The sequence below is a fragment of the Arachis ipaensis genome, chromosome B8, assembly GCF_059453495.1.
Source record: "Arachis ipaensis isolate K30076 ecotype BB chromosome B8, ASM5945349v1, whole genome shotgun sequence".
In the NCBI taxonomy this organism is placed as follows: domain Eukaryota; kingdom Viridiplantae; phylum Streptophyta; class Magnoliopsida; order Fabales; family Fabaceae; genus Arachis; species Arachis ipaensis.
In genome coordinates, this window is record NC_142443.1 from 43,585,398 (window position 1) to 43,603,259 (window position 17,862).

Genomic DNA, 17,862 nt, shown 5'->3' on the forward strand with positions numbered 1-17,862 from the left:
AGGAAGGGACACATCAGGCGCTACTTGGTTGCAAGAAAATAAGCTCCACAAGTGCTTCACCCAAGGCTTGAACCAAGGACCTCAAGGGCAAGTAAAGCTCTTGCCAAGAGCTTTCAAGCTCTTGCAAAGAGCTTTGTTCTCTTGTCACAAGGAACCGTGCGCAACACATTGGAAGGAAAGAGAACCAAAGCTCTTGGCCAAAGCTCTTGCCAAGAGCCGAACTCTTCCCTGGGAGGTGCACCATGGGCCAAAAATTCAACTAAAAATCCAAATTAATTCATTTCTTCACCAAATTTTAGAGCCCACCCAAATTCTTAGATCCAAATTAGAAAGTGTATAAATAGGAGCTAGTTTAATGTATTAAGCACCTTTTGGACACTTTTAGAATTTACTTTGAATTTTTCTTTTAGCTTTCATTTTCATTTTTGAGCTTTTACTTTTGAATTTAGATCTTAGAGAATTGGGAAGGAGAATTGATCTCTCTTCTCCCTTGTTCTTGCTTGAGCACTCTTTACTTTTCTTGCTTTGGATCTTGGGTGGAGAATTGAAGAACTTCTGTTTCAATCTCACCTTGAGATCTCTTGTTTACTTTTACTGCATAATTTTAGAATTTGAGATTTGAATTCCAATTCTCTTTACTACTTCCATCTTCTACCTTTTTCTGCAATCTACTTTTCTTTATTTCCTTTTGCAATTGTTCTTATTGGATCAAGGAAGGATTTGAGATCTAGACTTGTTATCTAGTCTCTTCCACCCCTGAGATCTTCAACCATCTTTTATTTTGCTGCAAATTAAGCACAACTTTCTGTTTTAATTTCTCAAGCATTTTTACTTTTCTGTTGAGATCTACTCTACTTCAATTCATCTTCTACTTTTCTGTTTTGTTGCAATTTACTTCCTCTTGTTTAGATTCTGCAATCCCAACTCCCAATCCCTTTTACAATTCAAGCAATTTACATTTCTTGCGCTTTAAGATTCAGTCATTTACATTTCTTGCAATCTAAGTTTCTGCAATTTACATTTCTTGTTCTTTAAGATTCAGCTTATTTACTTTCATGCAATTTACCCCTCTCCCTTTACATTTCAAGCAATTTAGTTTCTGTCAATTACAAACAACTCAACCAATACTTGATTCGCTTGACTAAATCAACCACTAAACTAAAATTGCTCAATCCTTCAATCCCTGTGGGATCGACCTCACTCATGTGAGTTATTATTACTTGATGCGACCCGGTACACTTGCCGGTGAGTTTTAGGTGTTTTGGAAAATTCGTTTTTCCACAAAAACACCATCAAGTTTTTGGCGCCGTTGCCGGAGATTGATTAGATTGATAATGATTAAGTGAAGTGGAGATAAAGCACTTTTTCTTTTCTGTTTCTTTAACTTTTGACTAACCCACTAACTGTTTGAATTTTTGCTTGAACTAACTAAAACTTCACTTTAGCAATAGAGGGAAGTTTTCTTGGTTTCTCTGGCTTCGTGTGATTCTCATGCTTTAGCTTGTTAAATATACGAGAGAAGCAATTTTTTTCCACTAATCTTCCAAGTTTATCAACTGTTTGACACATTGTGTCAACTAATCCTCTAATCATATTCTGGCATGAATATACTCTATCTTCATTTGGACCGTTTGTGATTGTGCAGATCATGGAGGGGAAGTCAACGAATTCCAGTAATCATGGGAGTAATGTCCCCACCATAGATGATAATGCAACCCATAACTTGAAGCACCCATTCGTCACCATGAACGATGTTGCTCAATGGTTTGAAGCTTTCCCACAAGGAAACATCATCGGATGGGAAGAACTAATGAGTGAACTCCTAGCCAAGCTGAAACCACCTCAGAGAATTGTTAAACCAGAGGCAGAAATGCAACCATTCACACAAGAGAAGGAGATTGAAGGTGTCCGTGCAGTCATGAACCAAAACAAGCAGATGCATCAGCAGACTCTACAACACCTAGATATGATGGTCAGAAAAATCAATGAGCTGCGAACTGCTGTAATACATGCACACAACCTAACTCAAAACTCATACGGTTGGAATCAACCTGAACAAGGTTTTGGAGCAATTAACCATGAGCAACAAAGTTATGAACAATCACACTCTCCAAACAGTTCCTCTGGCATGTTCCAACACAGGTCTCAGAATGATGTGTACACCCCACCCTGGAGAACTCACTCCAACTGGAGGAGGGTCGAACACCAAAATCAAAGACCCAGGGACTTTAACTGCAACTACCCCAACTTCAAAAACCAGCATAAGAACCACCTTCACAACAACAACCATCACGCACCACCCCAATGCACACAATCCCAACCCCATCTTACCTCACAACTCGCCCAAAACGACTCTCATCAACCATCACAGTTGACACAACCATGACCAATTCTAAACTTTCAAAGAATTTATGTTCTAGAAATGATGATGGAGAGATTCGTGAAAGTTCAAGAGATGGCAATAATAGAACAGGAAGAAGCAAGGAAAAATCAAGAAATGATAAGCAGAAATTAAGAAGCCTCACTTAGAAAAATTGAGAAGCAAATGGAACAACTGGCTAAGCACCTTGCAGAAACGAACGAGCAGATGGCAAATATGTCTCTCAGGACCACTGAAGATGACCCAAAGAACAGCGAAAAAGCTGCTAGGTTGAAAAAAGGGAAAGCAGTCATGGAGGAAAGTGAGAAAGCTACGGGAAAGGAATCAATCATCCAAGAAAAGCATCACAGAAAGAGTTCACAAGAAGAAACAGAGGAAAGGAAGCCCATAGTGAGAGGAGGAAACTAAAGGCAACCGAACTTTCAACTTCCATGATCAACAGCACAGAGAATGTCAAGCTAGTGACAATAAAAGAGCGCTTGTTGGGAGGCAACCCAACCTGAGGTAACTTTCTTTTCATAGCTATTTCAATAAAAGAGTTAATTAGTTTATCTACATTGCAAGAAGCTAAGTTTGGTGTTGCACACCAAAACAATGTAAGGGAGAACGAAGGATTCTAAGTTTGGTGTTCCACCAAAATTTCATCATAAAACGCATTCTCACTTTCTGCATAATGCTAGCTTCAAGCATTTAGATAAACTAGTTAACTATTCTGCTGTTTCCTAAGTTTTCAGTTTTATTGCTTTTGAAAAAAGAAAAAAAAGAGTTTCACACATGGTTAATCTGATGCATGAGAACCATTGGCAAGGTACTAAGTTTGGTGTTCCCACACCAAAGTAAGTTCGAAGGCCCACAAATAAATCATGCATGCTAACCATTTTTTTTAAGTGCTTGGGGAACAAGCAACTTTCAATATCACTGCAGAGCACTATACAAACTTTTGGAAAGATTAAGCATCAACAATCAAAGAGATGAAAGAGGAATGTGAAGACCAGCAATGATGATGATGAGGAGGAGGACAGCAAGTAAATTCCAAAAGGTTGTATTGTTCAGTGATTATTTTATATCAGATACTGCTATGATTGAAAGTGATATAATACCCCTGCCTGTCTGCTTAGTATAATTTTTCTGTAATTCAATAATTAAGATGCTTGATTTTTCACAACACTACACTTTTCAAACTTGCGTGCACTTAAGATTTAAAAAAAAAGGGGCACCACATGATAGTTCTTTGAAAAGAAGGATTGAGGAATTAAACAATTTTGAGGCAAGCAAAAGATTAGGAGAAGTGGTGGTTCTGGTTGTGTGATTATGCATTGAGGTTGCATGCTTATGAAAACTTGCATGGGAGCTCACAGGCAGAACATAGAGTTCAAAGAAGTATTGTGGAGATTTTCGAACATTTATAGATCCAAGAAGCAGCAAACAAAAGAAAATAAAGAAGATATAAAAACAAAGAGAACATGGCCCAAGGCTCTGAGCATCAATTACTAGGCAGAAAAGAAGAAAGAAACAAGAACTCAAAGAGCTATTACCCTAGTAAATGCTTGTGGTCGAACTGTGTCAAAGAGAGAGGCTTGAGCAAGTAAATCCTAAGGGGTGCTTCAACACCTAATACCTTAAAACCAACTGGTTTATGAGTATTGTTTGAAAGCTTATCTAAAGAGCCGCTTTGAGACATGACACTTAGAGTCAAGGCCAAAGCACAGAAACTATAAGCTGCTTCAAGGTGATTTCCTATAGAGAGATCTCCATGATATTATTTGGATGAAAGTTCTAAGACCTAAGACTCCCAAGATGTAGGGACTAGTAAGCACTGAAGCCCTTGCATGAGCATATAATTTAGAGTTCACCCCACTGTCACTTAATCACTTCACTCACAGGATAGTTCATGTAATTCTTCAAATCCATTCTAATTGAAAGAACCTTTGAGCATAATTCTTTTCTTGCTTGGGGACAAGCAAGTTTTAAGTTTGGTGTTGTGATGACAAGTCATCTTAGCCTAGTTTCACTAGCCTTTTTCTTTGATTTTATTTGGTTTTATGTACTTTCTTGCATTCTAAGTAAGTAATTTGGAATGGAAATGCATGGTTTCTTTGAATCAAACAACCACCATTTAATTGATGCTAAATCATGAGGTTTAAGCTAAATTTAATTGATTTTTAATGATTTATGAACCTTGTGAATTTGGTGATACTTTGATTGGTTGTTTTGATTACTTGTAGGTGAAGAAAAGAAAAAAAATAAGAAAAGCGTAACCTAAGGAGCATGATCAAGCAAAGAAAGAAAGCATGGCACAAGGAAAGGAAGCGTGGCTCAAAGAAGGAGAAGCATAGGTGCATTCAAGAAACAAGGGCACAAAGCTCTTGCCAAGAGCTTTAAAGCTCATGTGGAGAGCTTTCCTTCAAAGAATCAAGAGCCAAGCTCTTGGCAAAGAGCTTTATCAAGAACACATGAAGAAGGAATCAAGAGCCAAGCTCTTGGAAAAGAGCTTTGAAGCTCTTGCCAAAGAGCTTTTTCGTGCATGCCTTGGAGAAAATCAAGAAGGAAAAGCCCACTAATGCACTCACCAAGACTTGAACCCATGACCAAGGGGAGGGGGCTAGCGCTACTTCACAAGGAAAAACAAGCCAAAATTAGCTTGTTTTCACTCACCAAGGTTCAAACTAAGTCCCTCAAGGAAGCAAAGCTTTTGGGCGCTACTCTTGTGCCAAGAAAAATGGGCATGCTCTTGCACTCCCCAAGGATCGAACTAGGCACCTCAAGGAAGCGACACATCAGGCGCTACTTGGTTGCAAGAAAATAAGCTCCACAAGTGCTTCACCCAAGGCTTAAACCAAGGACCTCAAGGGCAAGTAAAGCTCTTGCCAAGAGCTTTCAAGCTCTTGCCAAGAGTTTTCAAGCTCTTGCAAAGAGCTTTGTTCTCTTGTCACAAGGAACCGTGCGCAACACATTGGAAGGAAATGGAACCAAAGCTCTTGGCCAAAGATCTTGTCAAGAGCCGAACTCTTCCCTGGGAGGTGCACCATGGGCCAAAAATTTAACTAAAAATCCAAATTAATTCATTTCTTCACCAAATTTTAGACCCTACCCAAATTCTTAGATCCAAATTAGAAAGTGTATAAATAGGAGCTAGTTTAATGTATTAAGCACCTTTTGGACACTTTTAGAATTTACTGAGTTTTTCTTTTAGCTTTCATTTTCATTTTTGAGCTTTTACTTTTGAATTTAGATCTTAGAGAATTGGGAAGGAGAATTGATCTCTCTTCTTCCTTGTTCTTGCTTGAGCACTCTTTACTTTTCTTGCTTTGGATCTTGGGTGGAGAATTGAAGAACTTCTGTTTCAATCTCACCTTGAGATCTCTTGTTTACTTTTACTGCATAATTTTAAAATTTGAGATTTGAATTCCAATTCTGTTTACTACTTCCATCTTCTACCTTTTCTGCAATCTACTTTTCTTTATTTCCTTTTGCAATTGTTCTTGTTAGATCAAGGAAGGATTTGAGATCTAGACTTGTTATCTAGTCTCTTCCACCCCTGAGATCTTCAACCATCTTTTATTTTGCTGCAAATTAAGCACAACTTTCTGTTTTAATTTCTCAAGCATTTTTACTTTTCTGTTGAGATCTACTCTACTTCAATTCATCTTCTACTTTTCTGTTTTGTTGCAATTTACTTCCTCTTGTTTAGATTCTGCAATCCCAACTCCAAATCCCTTTTACAATTCAAGCAATTTACATTTCTTGCGCTTTAAGATTCAGTCATTTACATTTCTTGCAATCTAAGTTTCTGCAATTTACATTTTTTGTTCTTTAAGATTCAGCTTATTTACTTTCATGCAATTTACCCCTCTCCCTTTACATTTCAAGCAATTTAGTTTCTGTTAATTACAAACAACTCAACCAATACTTGATTCGCTTGACTAAATCAACCACTAAACTAAAATTGCTCAATCCTTCAATCCCTGTGGGATCGACCTCACTCATGTGAGTTATTATTACTTGATGCGACCCGGTACACTTGCCGGTGAGTTTTAGGTGTTTTGGAAAATTCGTTTTTCCACAAAAACACCATCACCAGGGTGGCGTTTAACTCCAATTTGAGGCACATGCACGTGGAAGCTTGAAAGCTCAGCCCAAGCACTCACCAAGTGGGCTCTGGAAGTGGATTTCTGTACTATCTGCACTTAGTTACTCATTTTCTGTAATCCTAAGTTACTAGTTTAGTATAAAAACTACTTTTAGAAATTCATTTTGTAACTGATGACATTTTACATCTCGTATTGTATCTTCTACAGCATGAGTCTCTAAACCCCATAGGTGGGGGTGGAGAGCTCTGCTGTGTCTCAATGGATTAATGCAATTACTATTGTTTTCTTTTCGATCACGCTTGATTCTGTTTTAAAGAATATGATGATCCGTGACACTCATCATCATTCTCAACTTTATGAACGCATGCTTGACAACCACTCCCGTTCTATTTGAGCTCAACATAGTCATTGAGCGACAACTTGAGTGCGTATCTCTTGGGTCTCTGATCCATGGATTTGACTTGCCTCTCCTGACAACAGAGCATTTGAATCCGTGAGATTAGAACCTTCGTGGTAGAGGCTAGAACCAATTGGCAGCATTTCTAAGATCCGGAAAGTCTAAACCTTGTCTGTGGTATTCCGAGTAGGATCTGGGATGGGATACTGTGACGAGCTTCAAACTCATGAATGTTTGGCGCAGTGACAGTGTGCAAAAGGATAGAGAGATCCTATTCTGACATAAGTGAGAACTGACAGATGATTAGCTGTGCGATAACTGTGCCTGGTATTTTTCATCCGAGACGAGAGATTCGACAGTTGATTAGCTGTACAGAAACCGTACCTGGACCATTTTCACTGAGAGGACGGATGGTAGCCATTGACAACGGTGATACACCAACATACAGCTTTCCATGGAAGGAAGCCATGCGTGTTTGGAGAAGAAGACAGTAGGAAAGCAGAGATTCAGACGACAGAGCATCTCCGGAACCTCAACCTGTTCCTCGTTACTGAATCACAAGTATCATGCATTTCATGTTATTTACTTTTCATAAACAAAATCATTTTTATCATTAATCTCCTGACTAAGATTTACAAGATAATCATAGCTTGCTTCAAGCCGGCAATCTCTGTGGGATCGACCCTTACTCACGTAAGGTATTATTTGGACGATCCAGTGCACTTGCTGGTTAGTTGTGCGGAGTTGCAAAGGTGTGATTGTAATTCCGTGCACCAAGTTTTTGGCGCCGTTGCCGGGGATTATTCGAGTTTGGACAACTGACGGTTCATCTTGTTGCTTAGATTAGGAAAAATTTATCTTTTTTTGGTCTAGAGTCACTAAATTTGAGTCTTTTATTATTGTTTTTGTTAAAATTTTAAAATCCTTGTTTTTTTTTTCTAGATTTTTTTTCGAAAATTTTTAATAAATAGATAAAAACTAATAAACTAATAATTGAGTCTTCTGTTTGAGTTTAGTTTCATGTTTTAAGTTTGGTGTCAATTGCATGTATTTATTTTCCTTCAATTTTTTGAATTGTATGTTCTTTTTATTCTTCATATTTTTGAGTTTTATGTTCCTTGTTCTTTCTTGATCTTCAAGTTGTTCTTGTTTATTTTCCTTGTTTGATCTTTAGTTTTTCTTGTTTTGTGTCTTTCCTTATTTTTCTTGTGCATTTTCGAATTATTAGTATCCAAAGTATTAAAATTTTTAAGTTTGGTGTCCTTTGTATTTTTATTTTCTTAAAGATTTCCAAAATTTGTTCTTGGTGTTCATCTTGATCTTCAAAGTGTTCTTGTTTGTTTTCTTTGTTGTTTGGTGTCATTTTATTGTTTTTCTCTTTCCTCATTAAATTCAAAAAATATCTTTTCCTTTATTTACTCATCATTTTCGAATTCCTTAACTTGACTTAGTCAAAATTTTTAAAATTTGGTAGTTTCTTGTTAGTCAAGTTAAAATTTCAATTTTAAAAATTTATCTTTTTAAATCTTTTTCAAAACAAATTATTTTTCAATTTTCTTTTTATATTTTTCGAAAATCTTTTATAAAAATTTTCAAAATCTTTTTCTTTTTTTATAATTTTCAAATTACTTGTCCTATTTTATTATTTTGATTGAAAAATTTTAAGTTTGGTGTTTTCTTGTTAAGAAAGTTTCAATCTTTAAAATTTTAAAATCATATATTTTTCAAATCTTTTCTTTTATTTATTTTCTTACAAGTATCTTTAATTTTAAGACATATCTTTTTCAAAACTTCCTAACCACTTTCTCTCTCTTCATTTTTCGAAAATCCTCACCCATAATTTTTCAAATCTTTTTAATTAATTAATTAATTTAGTTTTCTAATTTCTTTTATTTCTTTTTTTTTTCTTAATTTTCGAAACTTGCATCAACTTTTTTATTTACTTTATTTTAATTTCTTTAATTTCAAAAAAAAGGAATAAAATTTTTTTTTACAATCCACATCATCTCTCTTTCTCGATCACGGACCTAAGTGGAAATGAACAGTCCAGAAGGACTCTGGATCATATGCTAACCCCACTACTGCTTCATATGGGAGTAGTATCTATATACCCCCCATCAAAGCCAGCAATTTTGAGCTAAACCCTCAGCTCATTATCATGGTGTAGCAAAATTGCCAATATTCTGGTCTTCCACAGGAAGAACCTACTGAGTTTCTGGCACAATTCTTACAAATTGCAGACACAGTACGTAATAAGGAAGTAGATTAGGATGTCTACAGATTATTACTATTTCCATTTGCTGTAAAAGATCAAGCTAAGAGGTGGTTAAATAACCAACCCACAGCAAGCATAAGAACATGAAAACAGTTATCAGACAAATTTCTGAATCAATATTTCCCTCCAAAAAGGATGACACAGCTAAGGCTGGACATCCAAGGCTTTAAACAAGAGGATAATGAATCTCTTTATAATGCCTAGGAGAGGTACAGAGAGATGCTAAGGAAATGCCCCTCTAAAATATTTTCAGAATGGGTGCAATTAGACATCTTCTACTACGGGCTTATAGAAAAGGCCCAGATGTCTCTAGACCACTCAGCTGGTGGATCTATACACATGAGAAAGATAATTGAAGAGGCTCAAGAGCTCATTGATACAATTGCTAGAAATCAGCATCTGTACTTAAGTAGTTAGTCCTCCATGAAAGAAGAGGCTAAAGTGGTATCCACTGAACTTAGTCCTCCAGAACAAGTTGCTGAACTCAATCAGCAATTGCTTTTTATAACAAAACAGTTAGCAGAATTTAAAGAGATGCTACAAGACACTAAAAATGCTAACAAGAATATGGAAGCACAATTGGATCAGACAAGACAGTAGTTATCTAAACAGATAACAGAAGAGTGCCAAGCTGTTCATTTAAGGAGTGAAAAGACATTGAATGTCTCAACTCAAGGCAGCAGAAAGTCAAGAAAGGAACAACTGACAGAGAATGACCAAACCACTGCCCAAAATTCCTATGAGGACAGTAAGTGCCCAGAGAGGAATGATTATGGCGTTAAACGCCAGAAAAGGGTGAGAAGTTGGCGTTGAACGCCCAGTGGATGGCCAATTCTGGCGTCCAAACGCCAGAAAAGGGTGGCAATCTGGCGTTGAATGCCCATACAGCACCCAATTCTGGCATTCAAACGCCAATGAGGGATCAGACACCTGCAAGTGCTGATAACAACCCCCTTAAGCAGGCTTCTCCAACCACTTACGTAGGAAATAAACCTGCAGCAACTAAGGTTGAAGAATATAAAGCCAAGATGCCTTATCCTCAGAAACTCCGCCAAGCAGAACAGGATAAACAATTTGCCCACTTTGCAGACTATCTCAGAACTCTTGAAATAAAGATTCCGTTTGCAGAGGTACTTGAGCAAATACCCTCTTATGCTAAGTTCATGAAAGAGATCTTAAGTCATAAGAAGGATTGGAGAGAAACTAAAAAAGTTTTTCTCACTGAAGAATGCAGTGCAGTCATTTTAAAAAGCTTACCAGAGAAGCTTAAAGATCTCGGAAGCTTTATGATACCATGCACATTAAAGGATGCATGTACTAAGACAGCTTTATGTGATCTTGGGGCAAGTATCAACCTGATACATTTATCCACTATCAGAAAGCTTGGTTTGGCTAAAGAAGATAAACCAACCCAGATATGCCTCCAACTTGCTGATGGCTCCATTAAAATTCTATCAGGCGTAATTGAGGACATGATTGTCAAGGTTGGGCCATTTGCCTTTCCCACTGACTTTGTGGTGCTGGAAATAGAGGAGCACAAGAGTGCAACTCTCATTCTAGGAAGACCTTTCCTAGCGACTGGACGAACCCTTATTGATGTCCAAAAAAGGGAGGTGACCCTGAGAGTCAATGAAGATGAGTTTAAGTTGAATGCTGTCAAAGCTATGCAGTATCCAAACACCTCAAAAGACTGCATAAGCATTGATGTTATTGACTCCGTGGTAGAGGAGGTCAATATGACTGAGAGTCTCGAATCAGAGCTAGAGGACATTTTTAAAGATGTTCAACCTGATTTGGAGGAACCAGAGAAAGCAGAAGAATCTCTGAAAACTCCTCAGGAAGAGGAGAAGTCTCCTAAACCCGAGCTCAAACCACTACAACCATCCCTGAAATATGCATTTCTGGGAGAAGATTACACTTTTCCGGTAATCATAAGCTCTGCTTCAGAGCCACGGGAAGAGAAAGCACTAATTCAGGTGCTAAGGACACACAAGACAGCTCTTGGGTGGTCCATAAGTGATCTCAAGGGCATTAGCCCAGCAAGATGCATACACAAGATCCTATTGGAGGATGATGCTAAGTGATGAGCAGATAATTTATACGCTTTTTGGCATTGTTTTTAGGTAGTTTTTAATATATTTTAGTCACTTTTTATTATATTTTTATTAGTTTTTATTAAAAATCACATTTCAGGACTTTACTATGAGCTTTTGTGTTTTTTCTGTGATTTCAGGTATTTTCTGGCTGAAATTGAGGGACCTGAGCAAAAATCTGATTCAGAGGCTGAAAAAGGACTGCAGATGCTGTTGGATTCTGACCTCCCTGCACTCAAAGTGGATTTTCTGGAGCTACAGAAGCCTAATTGGCGTGATCTTAATTACGTTGGAAAGTAGACATCCTGAGCTTTCCAGCAATATAAAATAGTCCATACTTTGCTCGAGATTTGATGGCCCAAACCGGCGTTCCAAGTCAGCATAAAAATTATGGCGTCAAAATGCCAGAACTAGCATAAAAGCTGGAGTTAAATGCCCAAACTGGCACAAAAGCTGGCGTTTAACTCCAGGAAAAGTCTCTACACATGAAAGCTTCAACGCTCAGCCCAAGCACACACCAAGTGGGCCCAGAAGTGGATTTCTGCATCATTTACTCATTTCTGTAAACCCTAGGCTACTAGTTCTCTATAAATAGGACCTTTTGCTATTGTATCTACACACACTTTTCATCTTGAAATCTTTAGTTCATCTTTTGATCTCTTGATCACGCTTTGGGAGGCTGGCCTCACGGCCATGCCTGAACCTTGTTCTTATGTATTTTCAACGGTGGAGTTTCTATACACCATAGATTAAGGTGTGGAGCTCTGCTGTTCCTCATGAATTAATACAAAGTACTATTGTTTTTCAATTCAAATCAAGCCTATTTCTTCTCCAAGATATTCATTTGCACTCAATAACATGATAAATGTGATAATTATGTGACACTCATCACCATTCTCACCTATGAACGCGTGCCTGACAACCACTTTCGTTCTACATGCAAACAAGCTTGAATGTGTATCTCTTGGGTTTCTAATCTAAGATTAAAACCTTCGTGGTATATGCTAGAATTATTGGTGGCCATTCCTGAGATCCGGAAAGTCTAAACCTTGTCTGTGGTATTCCGAGTAGGATATGGGAAGGGATGACTGTGACGAGTTTTAAACTCGCGAGTGTTGGGCGTAGTGACAGACGCAAAAGGATCAATGGATCGTATTCCAACATGATCGAGAACCGACAGATGATTAGCCATGCGGTGACAGCGCATTTGGACCATTTTCACTGAGAGGACGGGAGGTAGCCATTGACAACGGTGAAACCCAACGTACAGCTTGCCATGGAAAGGAGTATGAATGATTGGATGAAGACAATAGGAAAGCAGAAGTTCAGGAGGAACAAAGCATCTTCATACGCTTATCTGAAATTCTCACCAATGAATTACATAAGTATCTCTATCCTATTTTATATTTTATTTATCTTTTAATTATCGATTCTCCGTAACCATTTGAATCCACCTGACTGAGATTTACAAGATGACCATAGCTTGCTTCAAGCCGACAATCTCCGTGGGATCGATCCTTACTCACGTAAGGTTTATTACTTGGATGACCCAGTACACTTGCTGGTTAGTTGTGCGGAATTGTAAAAAAGAGTTGAGATTACAATTGTGTGTACCAAGTTGTTGGCGCCATTGATGATCACAATTTCGTGCACCAAATTTTTGGCGCCGTTGCCGGGGATTGTTCGAGTTTGGACAACTAACAGTTCATCTTGTTGCTTAGATTAGGTAACTTTATTTTATTTTTATTCTTCAGAATTTTTAAGAATGAATTCTAGAGTTTCAGATGATGTTTTTATCATCACAAAAGCTTATTGATTCTCATCAATTTGGTTGTTGTATATAATGTCTTGCTGAAGCTTGGCTAGCCATGTCTAATCTTTTTAGACTGAAGCTTTAGACTAACTTTGCATGATTCTTGGAATTCTTATTAAGAATTTTGAAATCTTTATTTTCTTTTCCAAATAATTTTCGAAAAATTACAAAAAAATTTATAAAATCATAAAAACCAAAAGTAACTTATGTTTTCTATTTGAGTCCAGTATCAATTTTTAAGTTTGGTGTCAATTGCATTTCTTTAATCTTCTTGCAATTTTCGAATATATGCATTATGTTCTTCATTAATCTTCAAGTTATTCTTGATGATTTCCTTGCTCTGATCTTTAAATTCTCTTGTTTTGTGTGTTTTGTTGTTTTTCATGTGCATTCTCAATTTGTTAGTATCTCTAATATGAAAATTTCTAACTTTGGTGTCCTGCATGCATTGTTTATTTGATCTTAGTTTTACATGATTAGTTTCATTTTGTTGTTTTTCATCATTAAAAATTCAAAAAAAATTTTTCAAATTATGTCTTTTCAAGTCAATAATACAGAGAATTGAAGATTCAGAACATGCAGCAGAGGAATTACACAGAAAAAGTTGGGCGTTCAAAACACCCAGTGAGGAAGGAAATCTGGCGTTTAAATGCTAGCCAGGGTACCTGGCTTGGCGTTAAACGCCCAAAAAGGTAGTATTTTGGGCGTTTAACGCCAGGATGGCACAAGAGGGAAGATTTTGTTTTCAATTCAAATCTTTTTCAAATTTTCATAATTTTTCAAAATCAGATCTTTTTCAAATCATATCTTTTCAATCATATCTTTTCAAAATCAAATCCTTTCCATTTTTTACTATTTTCGAAAATCCTTGCTAACAATTAGTGATTTGATTCAAAAATTTCTTCCTTGTTAAGAAAGGTTCAATAATTGAATTTTAGAATCATATCTTTTAAATTTCTTGTTAGCCAAGACATTAATTTTAAAAATCAAATCTTTTTAATTGTTTGTCAATCATATCTTTTTAAAACCATATTTTCTCAATCATATCCTCTCAACCACATCTTTTTCAAAAATGATTTTAAATCATATCTTTTTTATTCCTAATTTCAAAATCTTTTTCAAAATCGCTTAATTACTTTCTCCATTTTAATTTTCGAAAATTATCAACCAATTTTTCAAAATTTCTTTTAATTAATTCAATTTTTTTTAATTTAATTTCAAAAATTCTTCCCCCCTCCTCACCTTCTTCTATTTAAGGGACTAACACTCTTCCTCAATGTGCAATTCGGACTCCCTCTCTCTATAAGTTCGAATTCTCTCCTCTCTACCTCCTCCTTCTATTCTTCTTTTCCTCTGACATCTCAAGGAATCTCTATACTGTGACATAGAGGATTTCATACTTTCTTCTCCTCTCTTTCATATGAGTAGGAGCAAGGACAAAGGCATTCTTGTTGAAGCTGATCCTGAACCTGAAAGGACCTTGAAGAGAAAGCTAAGAGAAGCTAAAGCACAACTCTCTGGAGAGGACCTAACAGAAATTTTCAAATAAGAAGAAGCCAGGTAGCCGAAAACAACAACAATGCCAACAATGCAAGGAAGGTGCTTGGTGACTTTACTGCACCTACTCCCGACTTCTATGGGAGAAGCATCTCTATCCCTGCCATTGGAGCAAACAACTTTGAGCTGAAGCCTCAATTAGTTTCTCTAATGCAATAGAATTGCAAGTTTCATGGACTTCCATTGGAAGATCCTCATCAGTTCTTAGCTGAATTTTTACAAATCTGTGACACTGTCAAGACCAATGGGGTTGACCCTGAGGTCTACAGACTTATGCTCTTCCCTTTTGCTGTAAGAGACAGAGCTAGGATATGGTTGGATTCACAACCTAAGGAAAGCCTGAACTCTTGGGAAAAGCTGGTCAGTGCTTTTCTGGCCAAATTCTTTCCACCTCAAAAATTGAGTAAGCTAAGAGTGGAGGTTCAGACCTTCAGACAGAAGGAAGGTGAATCCCTCTATGAAGCTTGGGAAAGATACAAGCAATTGATCAGAAGGTGTCCTTCTAACATGCTTTCTGAATGGAGCATCATAGGTATCTTCTATGATGGTCTGTCTGAACTGTCCAAGATGTCATTGGACAGCTCTGCTGGAGGATCTCTTCATCTGAAGAAGACGCCTGCAGAAGCTCAGGAACTCATTGAGATGGTTGCAAATAACCAATTCATGTACACTTATGAAAGGAACCCTGTGAATAATGGGACAAATCAGAAGAAAGAAGTTCTTGAGATTGATACTCTGAATGCCACATTGGCTCAGAACAAAATATTGACTCAGCAAGTCAATATAATCTCTCAGAGTCTGTCTGGCATACAAGCAGCAACAGGCAGTACCAAAGAAGCTTCATCCGAAGAAGAAGCTTATGATCCTGAGAACCCAGCAATGGAAGAGGTGAATTACATGGGAGAATCCTATGGAAACACCTATAATCCTTCAATGAGAAATCACCCAAATCTCTCATGGAAGGACCAACAGAGGCCCCAACAAGGCTTCAACAACAATAATGGTGGAAGAAATAGGTTTAGCAATAGCAAGCCTTTTCTATCATCTTCTCAGCAACAGACAAAGAATTCTAAGCAGAGCCACTCTGACTTAGCAACTGTAGTCTCTGATCTATCTAAGACCACTCAAAGTTTCATGACTGAAACAAGGTCCTCTATTCGAAATTTGGAGGCACAAGTGGGTCAGCTGAGTAAGAAAGTTATTGAACTCCCTCCTAGTACTCTCCCAAGCAATACAGAAGAGAACCCAAAGAGAGACTGCAAGGCTATAAACATAAACCACATGGCTGAATGCATAGAGGAGGGAAAGGCATTGATTTCCACTGAGGAAGACCTCAATGGATGTCCACTAGCCTCCAAGGAGTTCCCTAATGAGGAACCATGGGAATCTAAGGCTCACACTGAGACCATAGAGATTCCATTGAATTTACTTCTGCCATTCATGAGCTCTGATGAGTATTCTTCCTCTGAAGAGGATGAAGATGTTACTGAAGAGCAAGTTGCTAAGTACCTTGGAGCAATCATGAAGCTAAATGCCAAGTTATTTGGTAATGAGACATGGGAAGATGAACCTCCCTTGCTCACCAAAGAACTGGATGACTTGACTAGGCAGAGATTACCTCAGAAGAGACAGGATCCTGGAAAATTCTCAATACCTTCTACCATAGGTACCATGACCTTTGAGAAGGCTCTGTGTGACCTGGGGTCAAGTATAAACCTCATGCCTCTCTTTGTAATGGAGAAGCTAGAGATCCTTGAGGTACAAGCTGCAAGAATCACACTGGAGATGGTAGACAATTCAAGGAAACAGGCTTATGGACTTGTAGAGGATGTCTTGGTAAGGGTTGAAGGCCACTACATCCCTGCTGATTTCATAATCCTAGACACTGGGAAGTGTATGGATGAATCCATCATCCTTGGCAGACCCTTCCTAGCCACAACAAAAGCTGTGATTGATGTTGACAGAGGAAAATTGATCCTTCAAGTGAATGAGGACTCCCTTGTGTTTAAAGCTCAAGGATCTCCTTCTGTAACCATGGAGAGGAAGCATGAAAAGCTTCTCTCAATACAGAGTCAAACAAAACCCCCACATTCAAACTCTAAGTTTGGTGTTGGGAGGCTACAACCAAACTCTAAGTTTGGTGTTGAGAAGCCACAACCAAACTCTAAGTTTGGTGTTGAGAGGCCCCAATCATGCTCTGAGTATCTGTGAGGCTCCATGAGAGCCCACTGTCAAGCTATTGACATTAACGAAGCGCTTGTTGGGAGGCAACCCAATTTTATTTAATCATATCTATTTATTTTCCATTGTTATTTTATGTTTTCTGTAGGTTGATGATCATGTGAAGTCACAAAAACAACTGAAAAAAAAAATAGAATAAAAAACAGTATTAAAAATAGCACACCCTGGAGGAGAAGCTTGCTGGCATTTAAACGCCAGTAAGGGTAGCAGAATGGGCGTTAAACGCCCAGTCTGGCACCATTCTGGGCGTTTAACGCCAGAAATGGGCATAGAGCTGGCGTTTAAACGCCAGAAAGGGGAGAAAAGTTGGCGTTAAATGTCAGAAATGGGCAGGAACCTGGCGTTTAACGCCAGGAGTGGCAATCAAGGGGGCGTTTATACGCCAACATGGTGCAGGGATGAGAAATCCTTGACACCTCAGGATCTGTGGATCCCACAGGATCCCCACCTACCTCATCTCTCTCTCTCTTCTTCACACCTTCCCATAACACCCTTCCCCAAATACCCTTCACCAATCACCATAACACCCTTCCCCAAATACCCTTCACCTATCAAATCCTACCCTCTTCTCCATAATCTCTTCACCAATCCACATCCATCCATCATAAAATCCCACCTGCCTCACCATTCAAATTCAAACCACTTTCCCTCCCAAACCCACCTATACATGGCCGAACCCTACCCCTCTCTCCACCCCTATATAAACCAATCTTCACTCCTTCATTTTCACACATCATACACACTACTTTTCCCCCTTGGCCGAACCACAAAACCCCCTCCATCTCCTCTATTTTCTTTTTCTACTCTTTTCTTTCTTCTTTTGCTCGAGGACGAGCAAACCTTCTAAGTTTGGTGTGGTAAAAGCGTTGCTTTTTATTTTTCCATAACCATTTATGGTACCTAAGGCCGGAAAAACCTCTAGAAAGAGGAAAGGGAAGTCAAAAGCTTCCGCCTCTGAGTAATGGGAGATGGAGAGATTCATCTCAAAGATCCATCAAGACCACTTCTATGAAGT

The 17,862-nt window shown here is 38.0% G+C and overlaps 1 non-coding gene across 1 annotated transcript; it reads right to left on the reverse strand.

The window, feature by feature from the left end:
• Positions 1 to 15,011: 15,011 nt before the first annotated feature.
• On the reverse strand, positions 15,012 to 15,119 carry LOC148547852 (small nucleolar RNA R71). Its single transcript, XR_015897783.1, has one exon. It is a non-coding gene; the product is annotated as a small nucleolar RNA R71 (small nucleolar RNA).
• Positions 15,120 to 17,862: the final 2,743 nt, after the last annotated feature.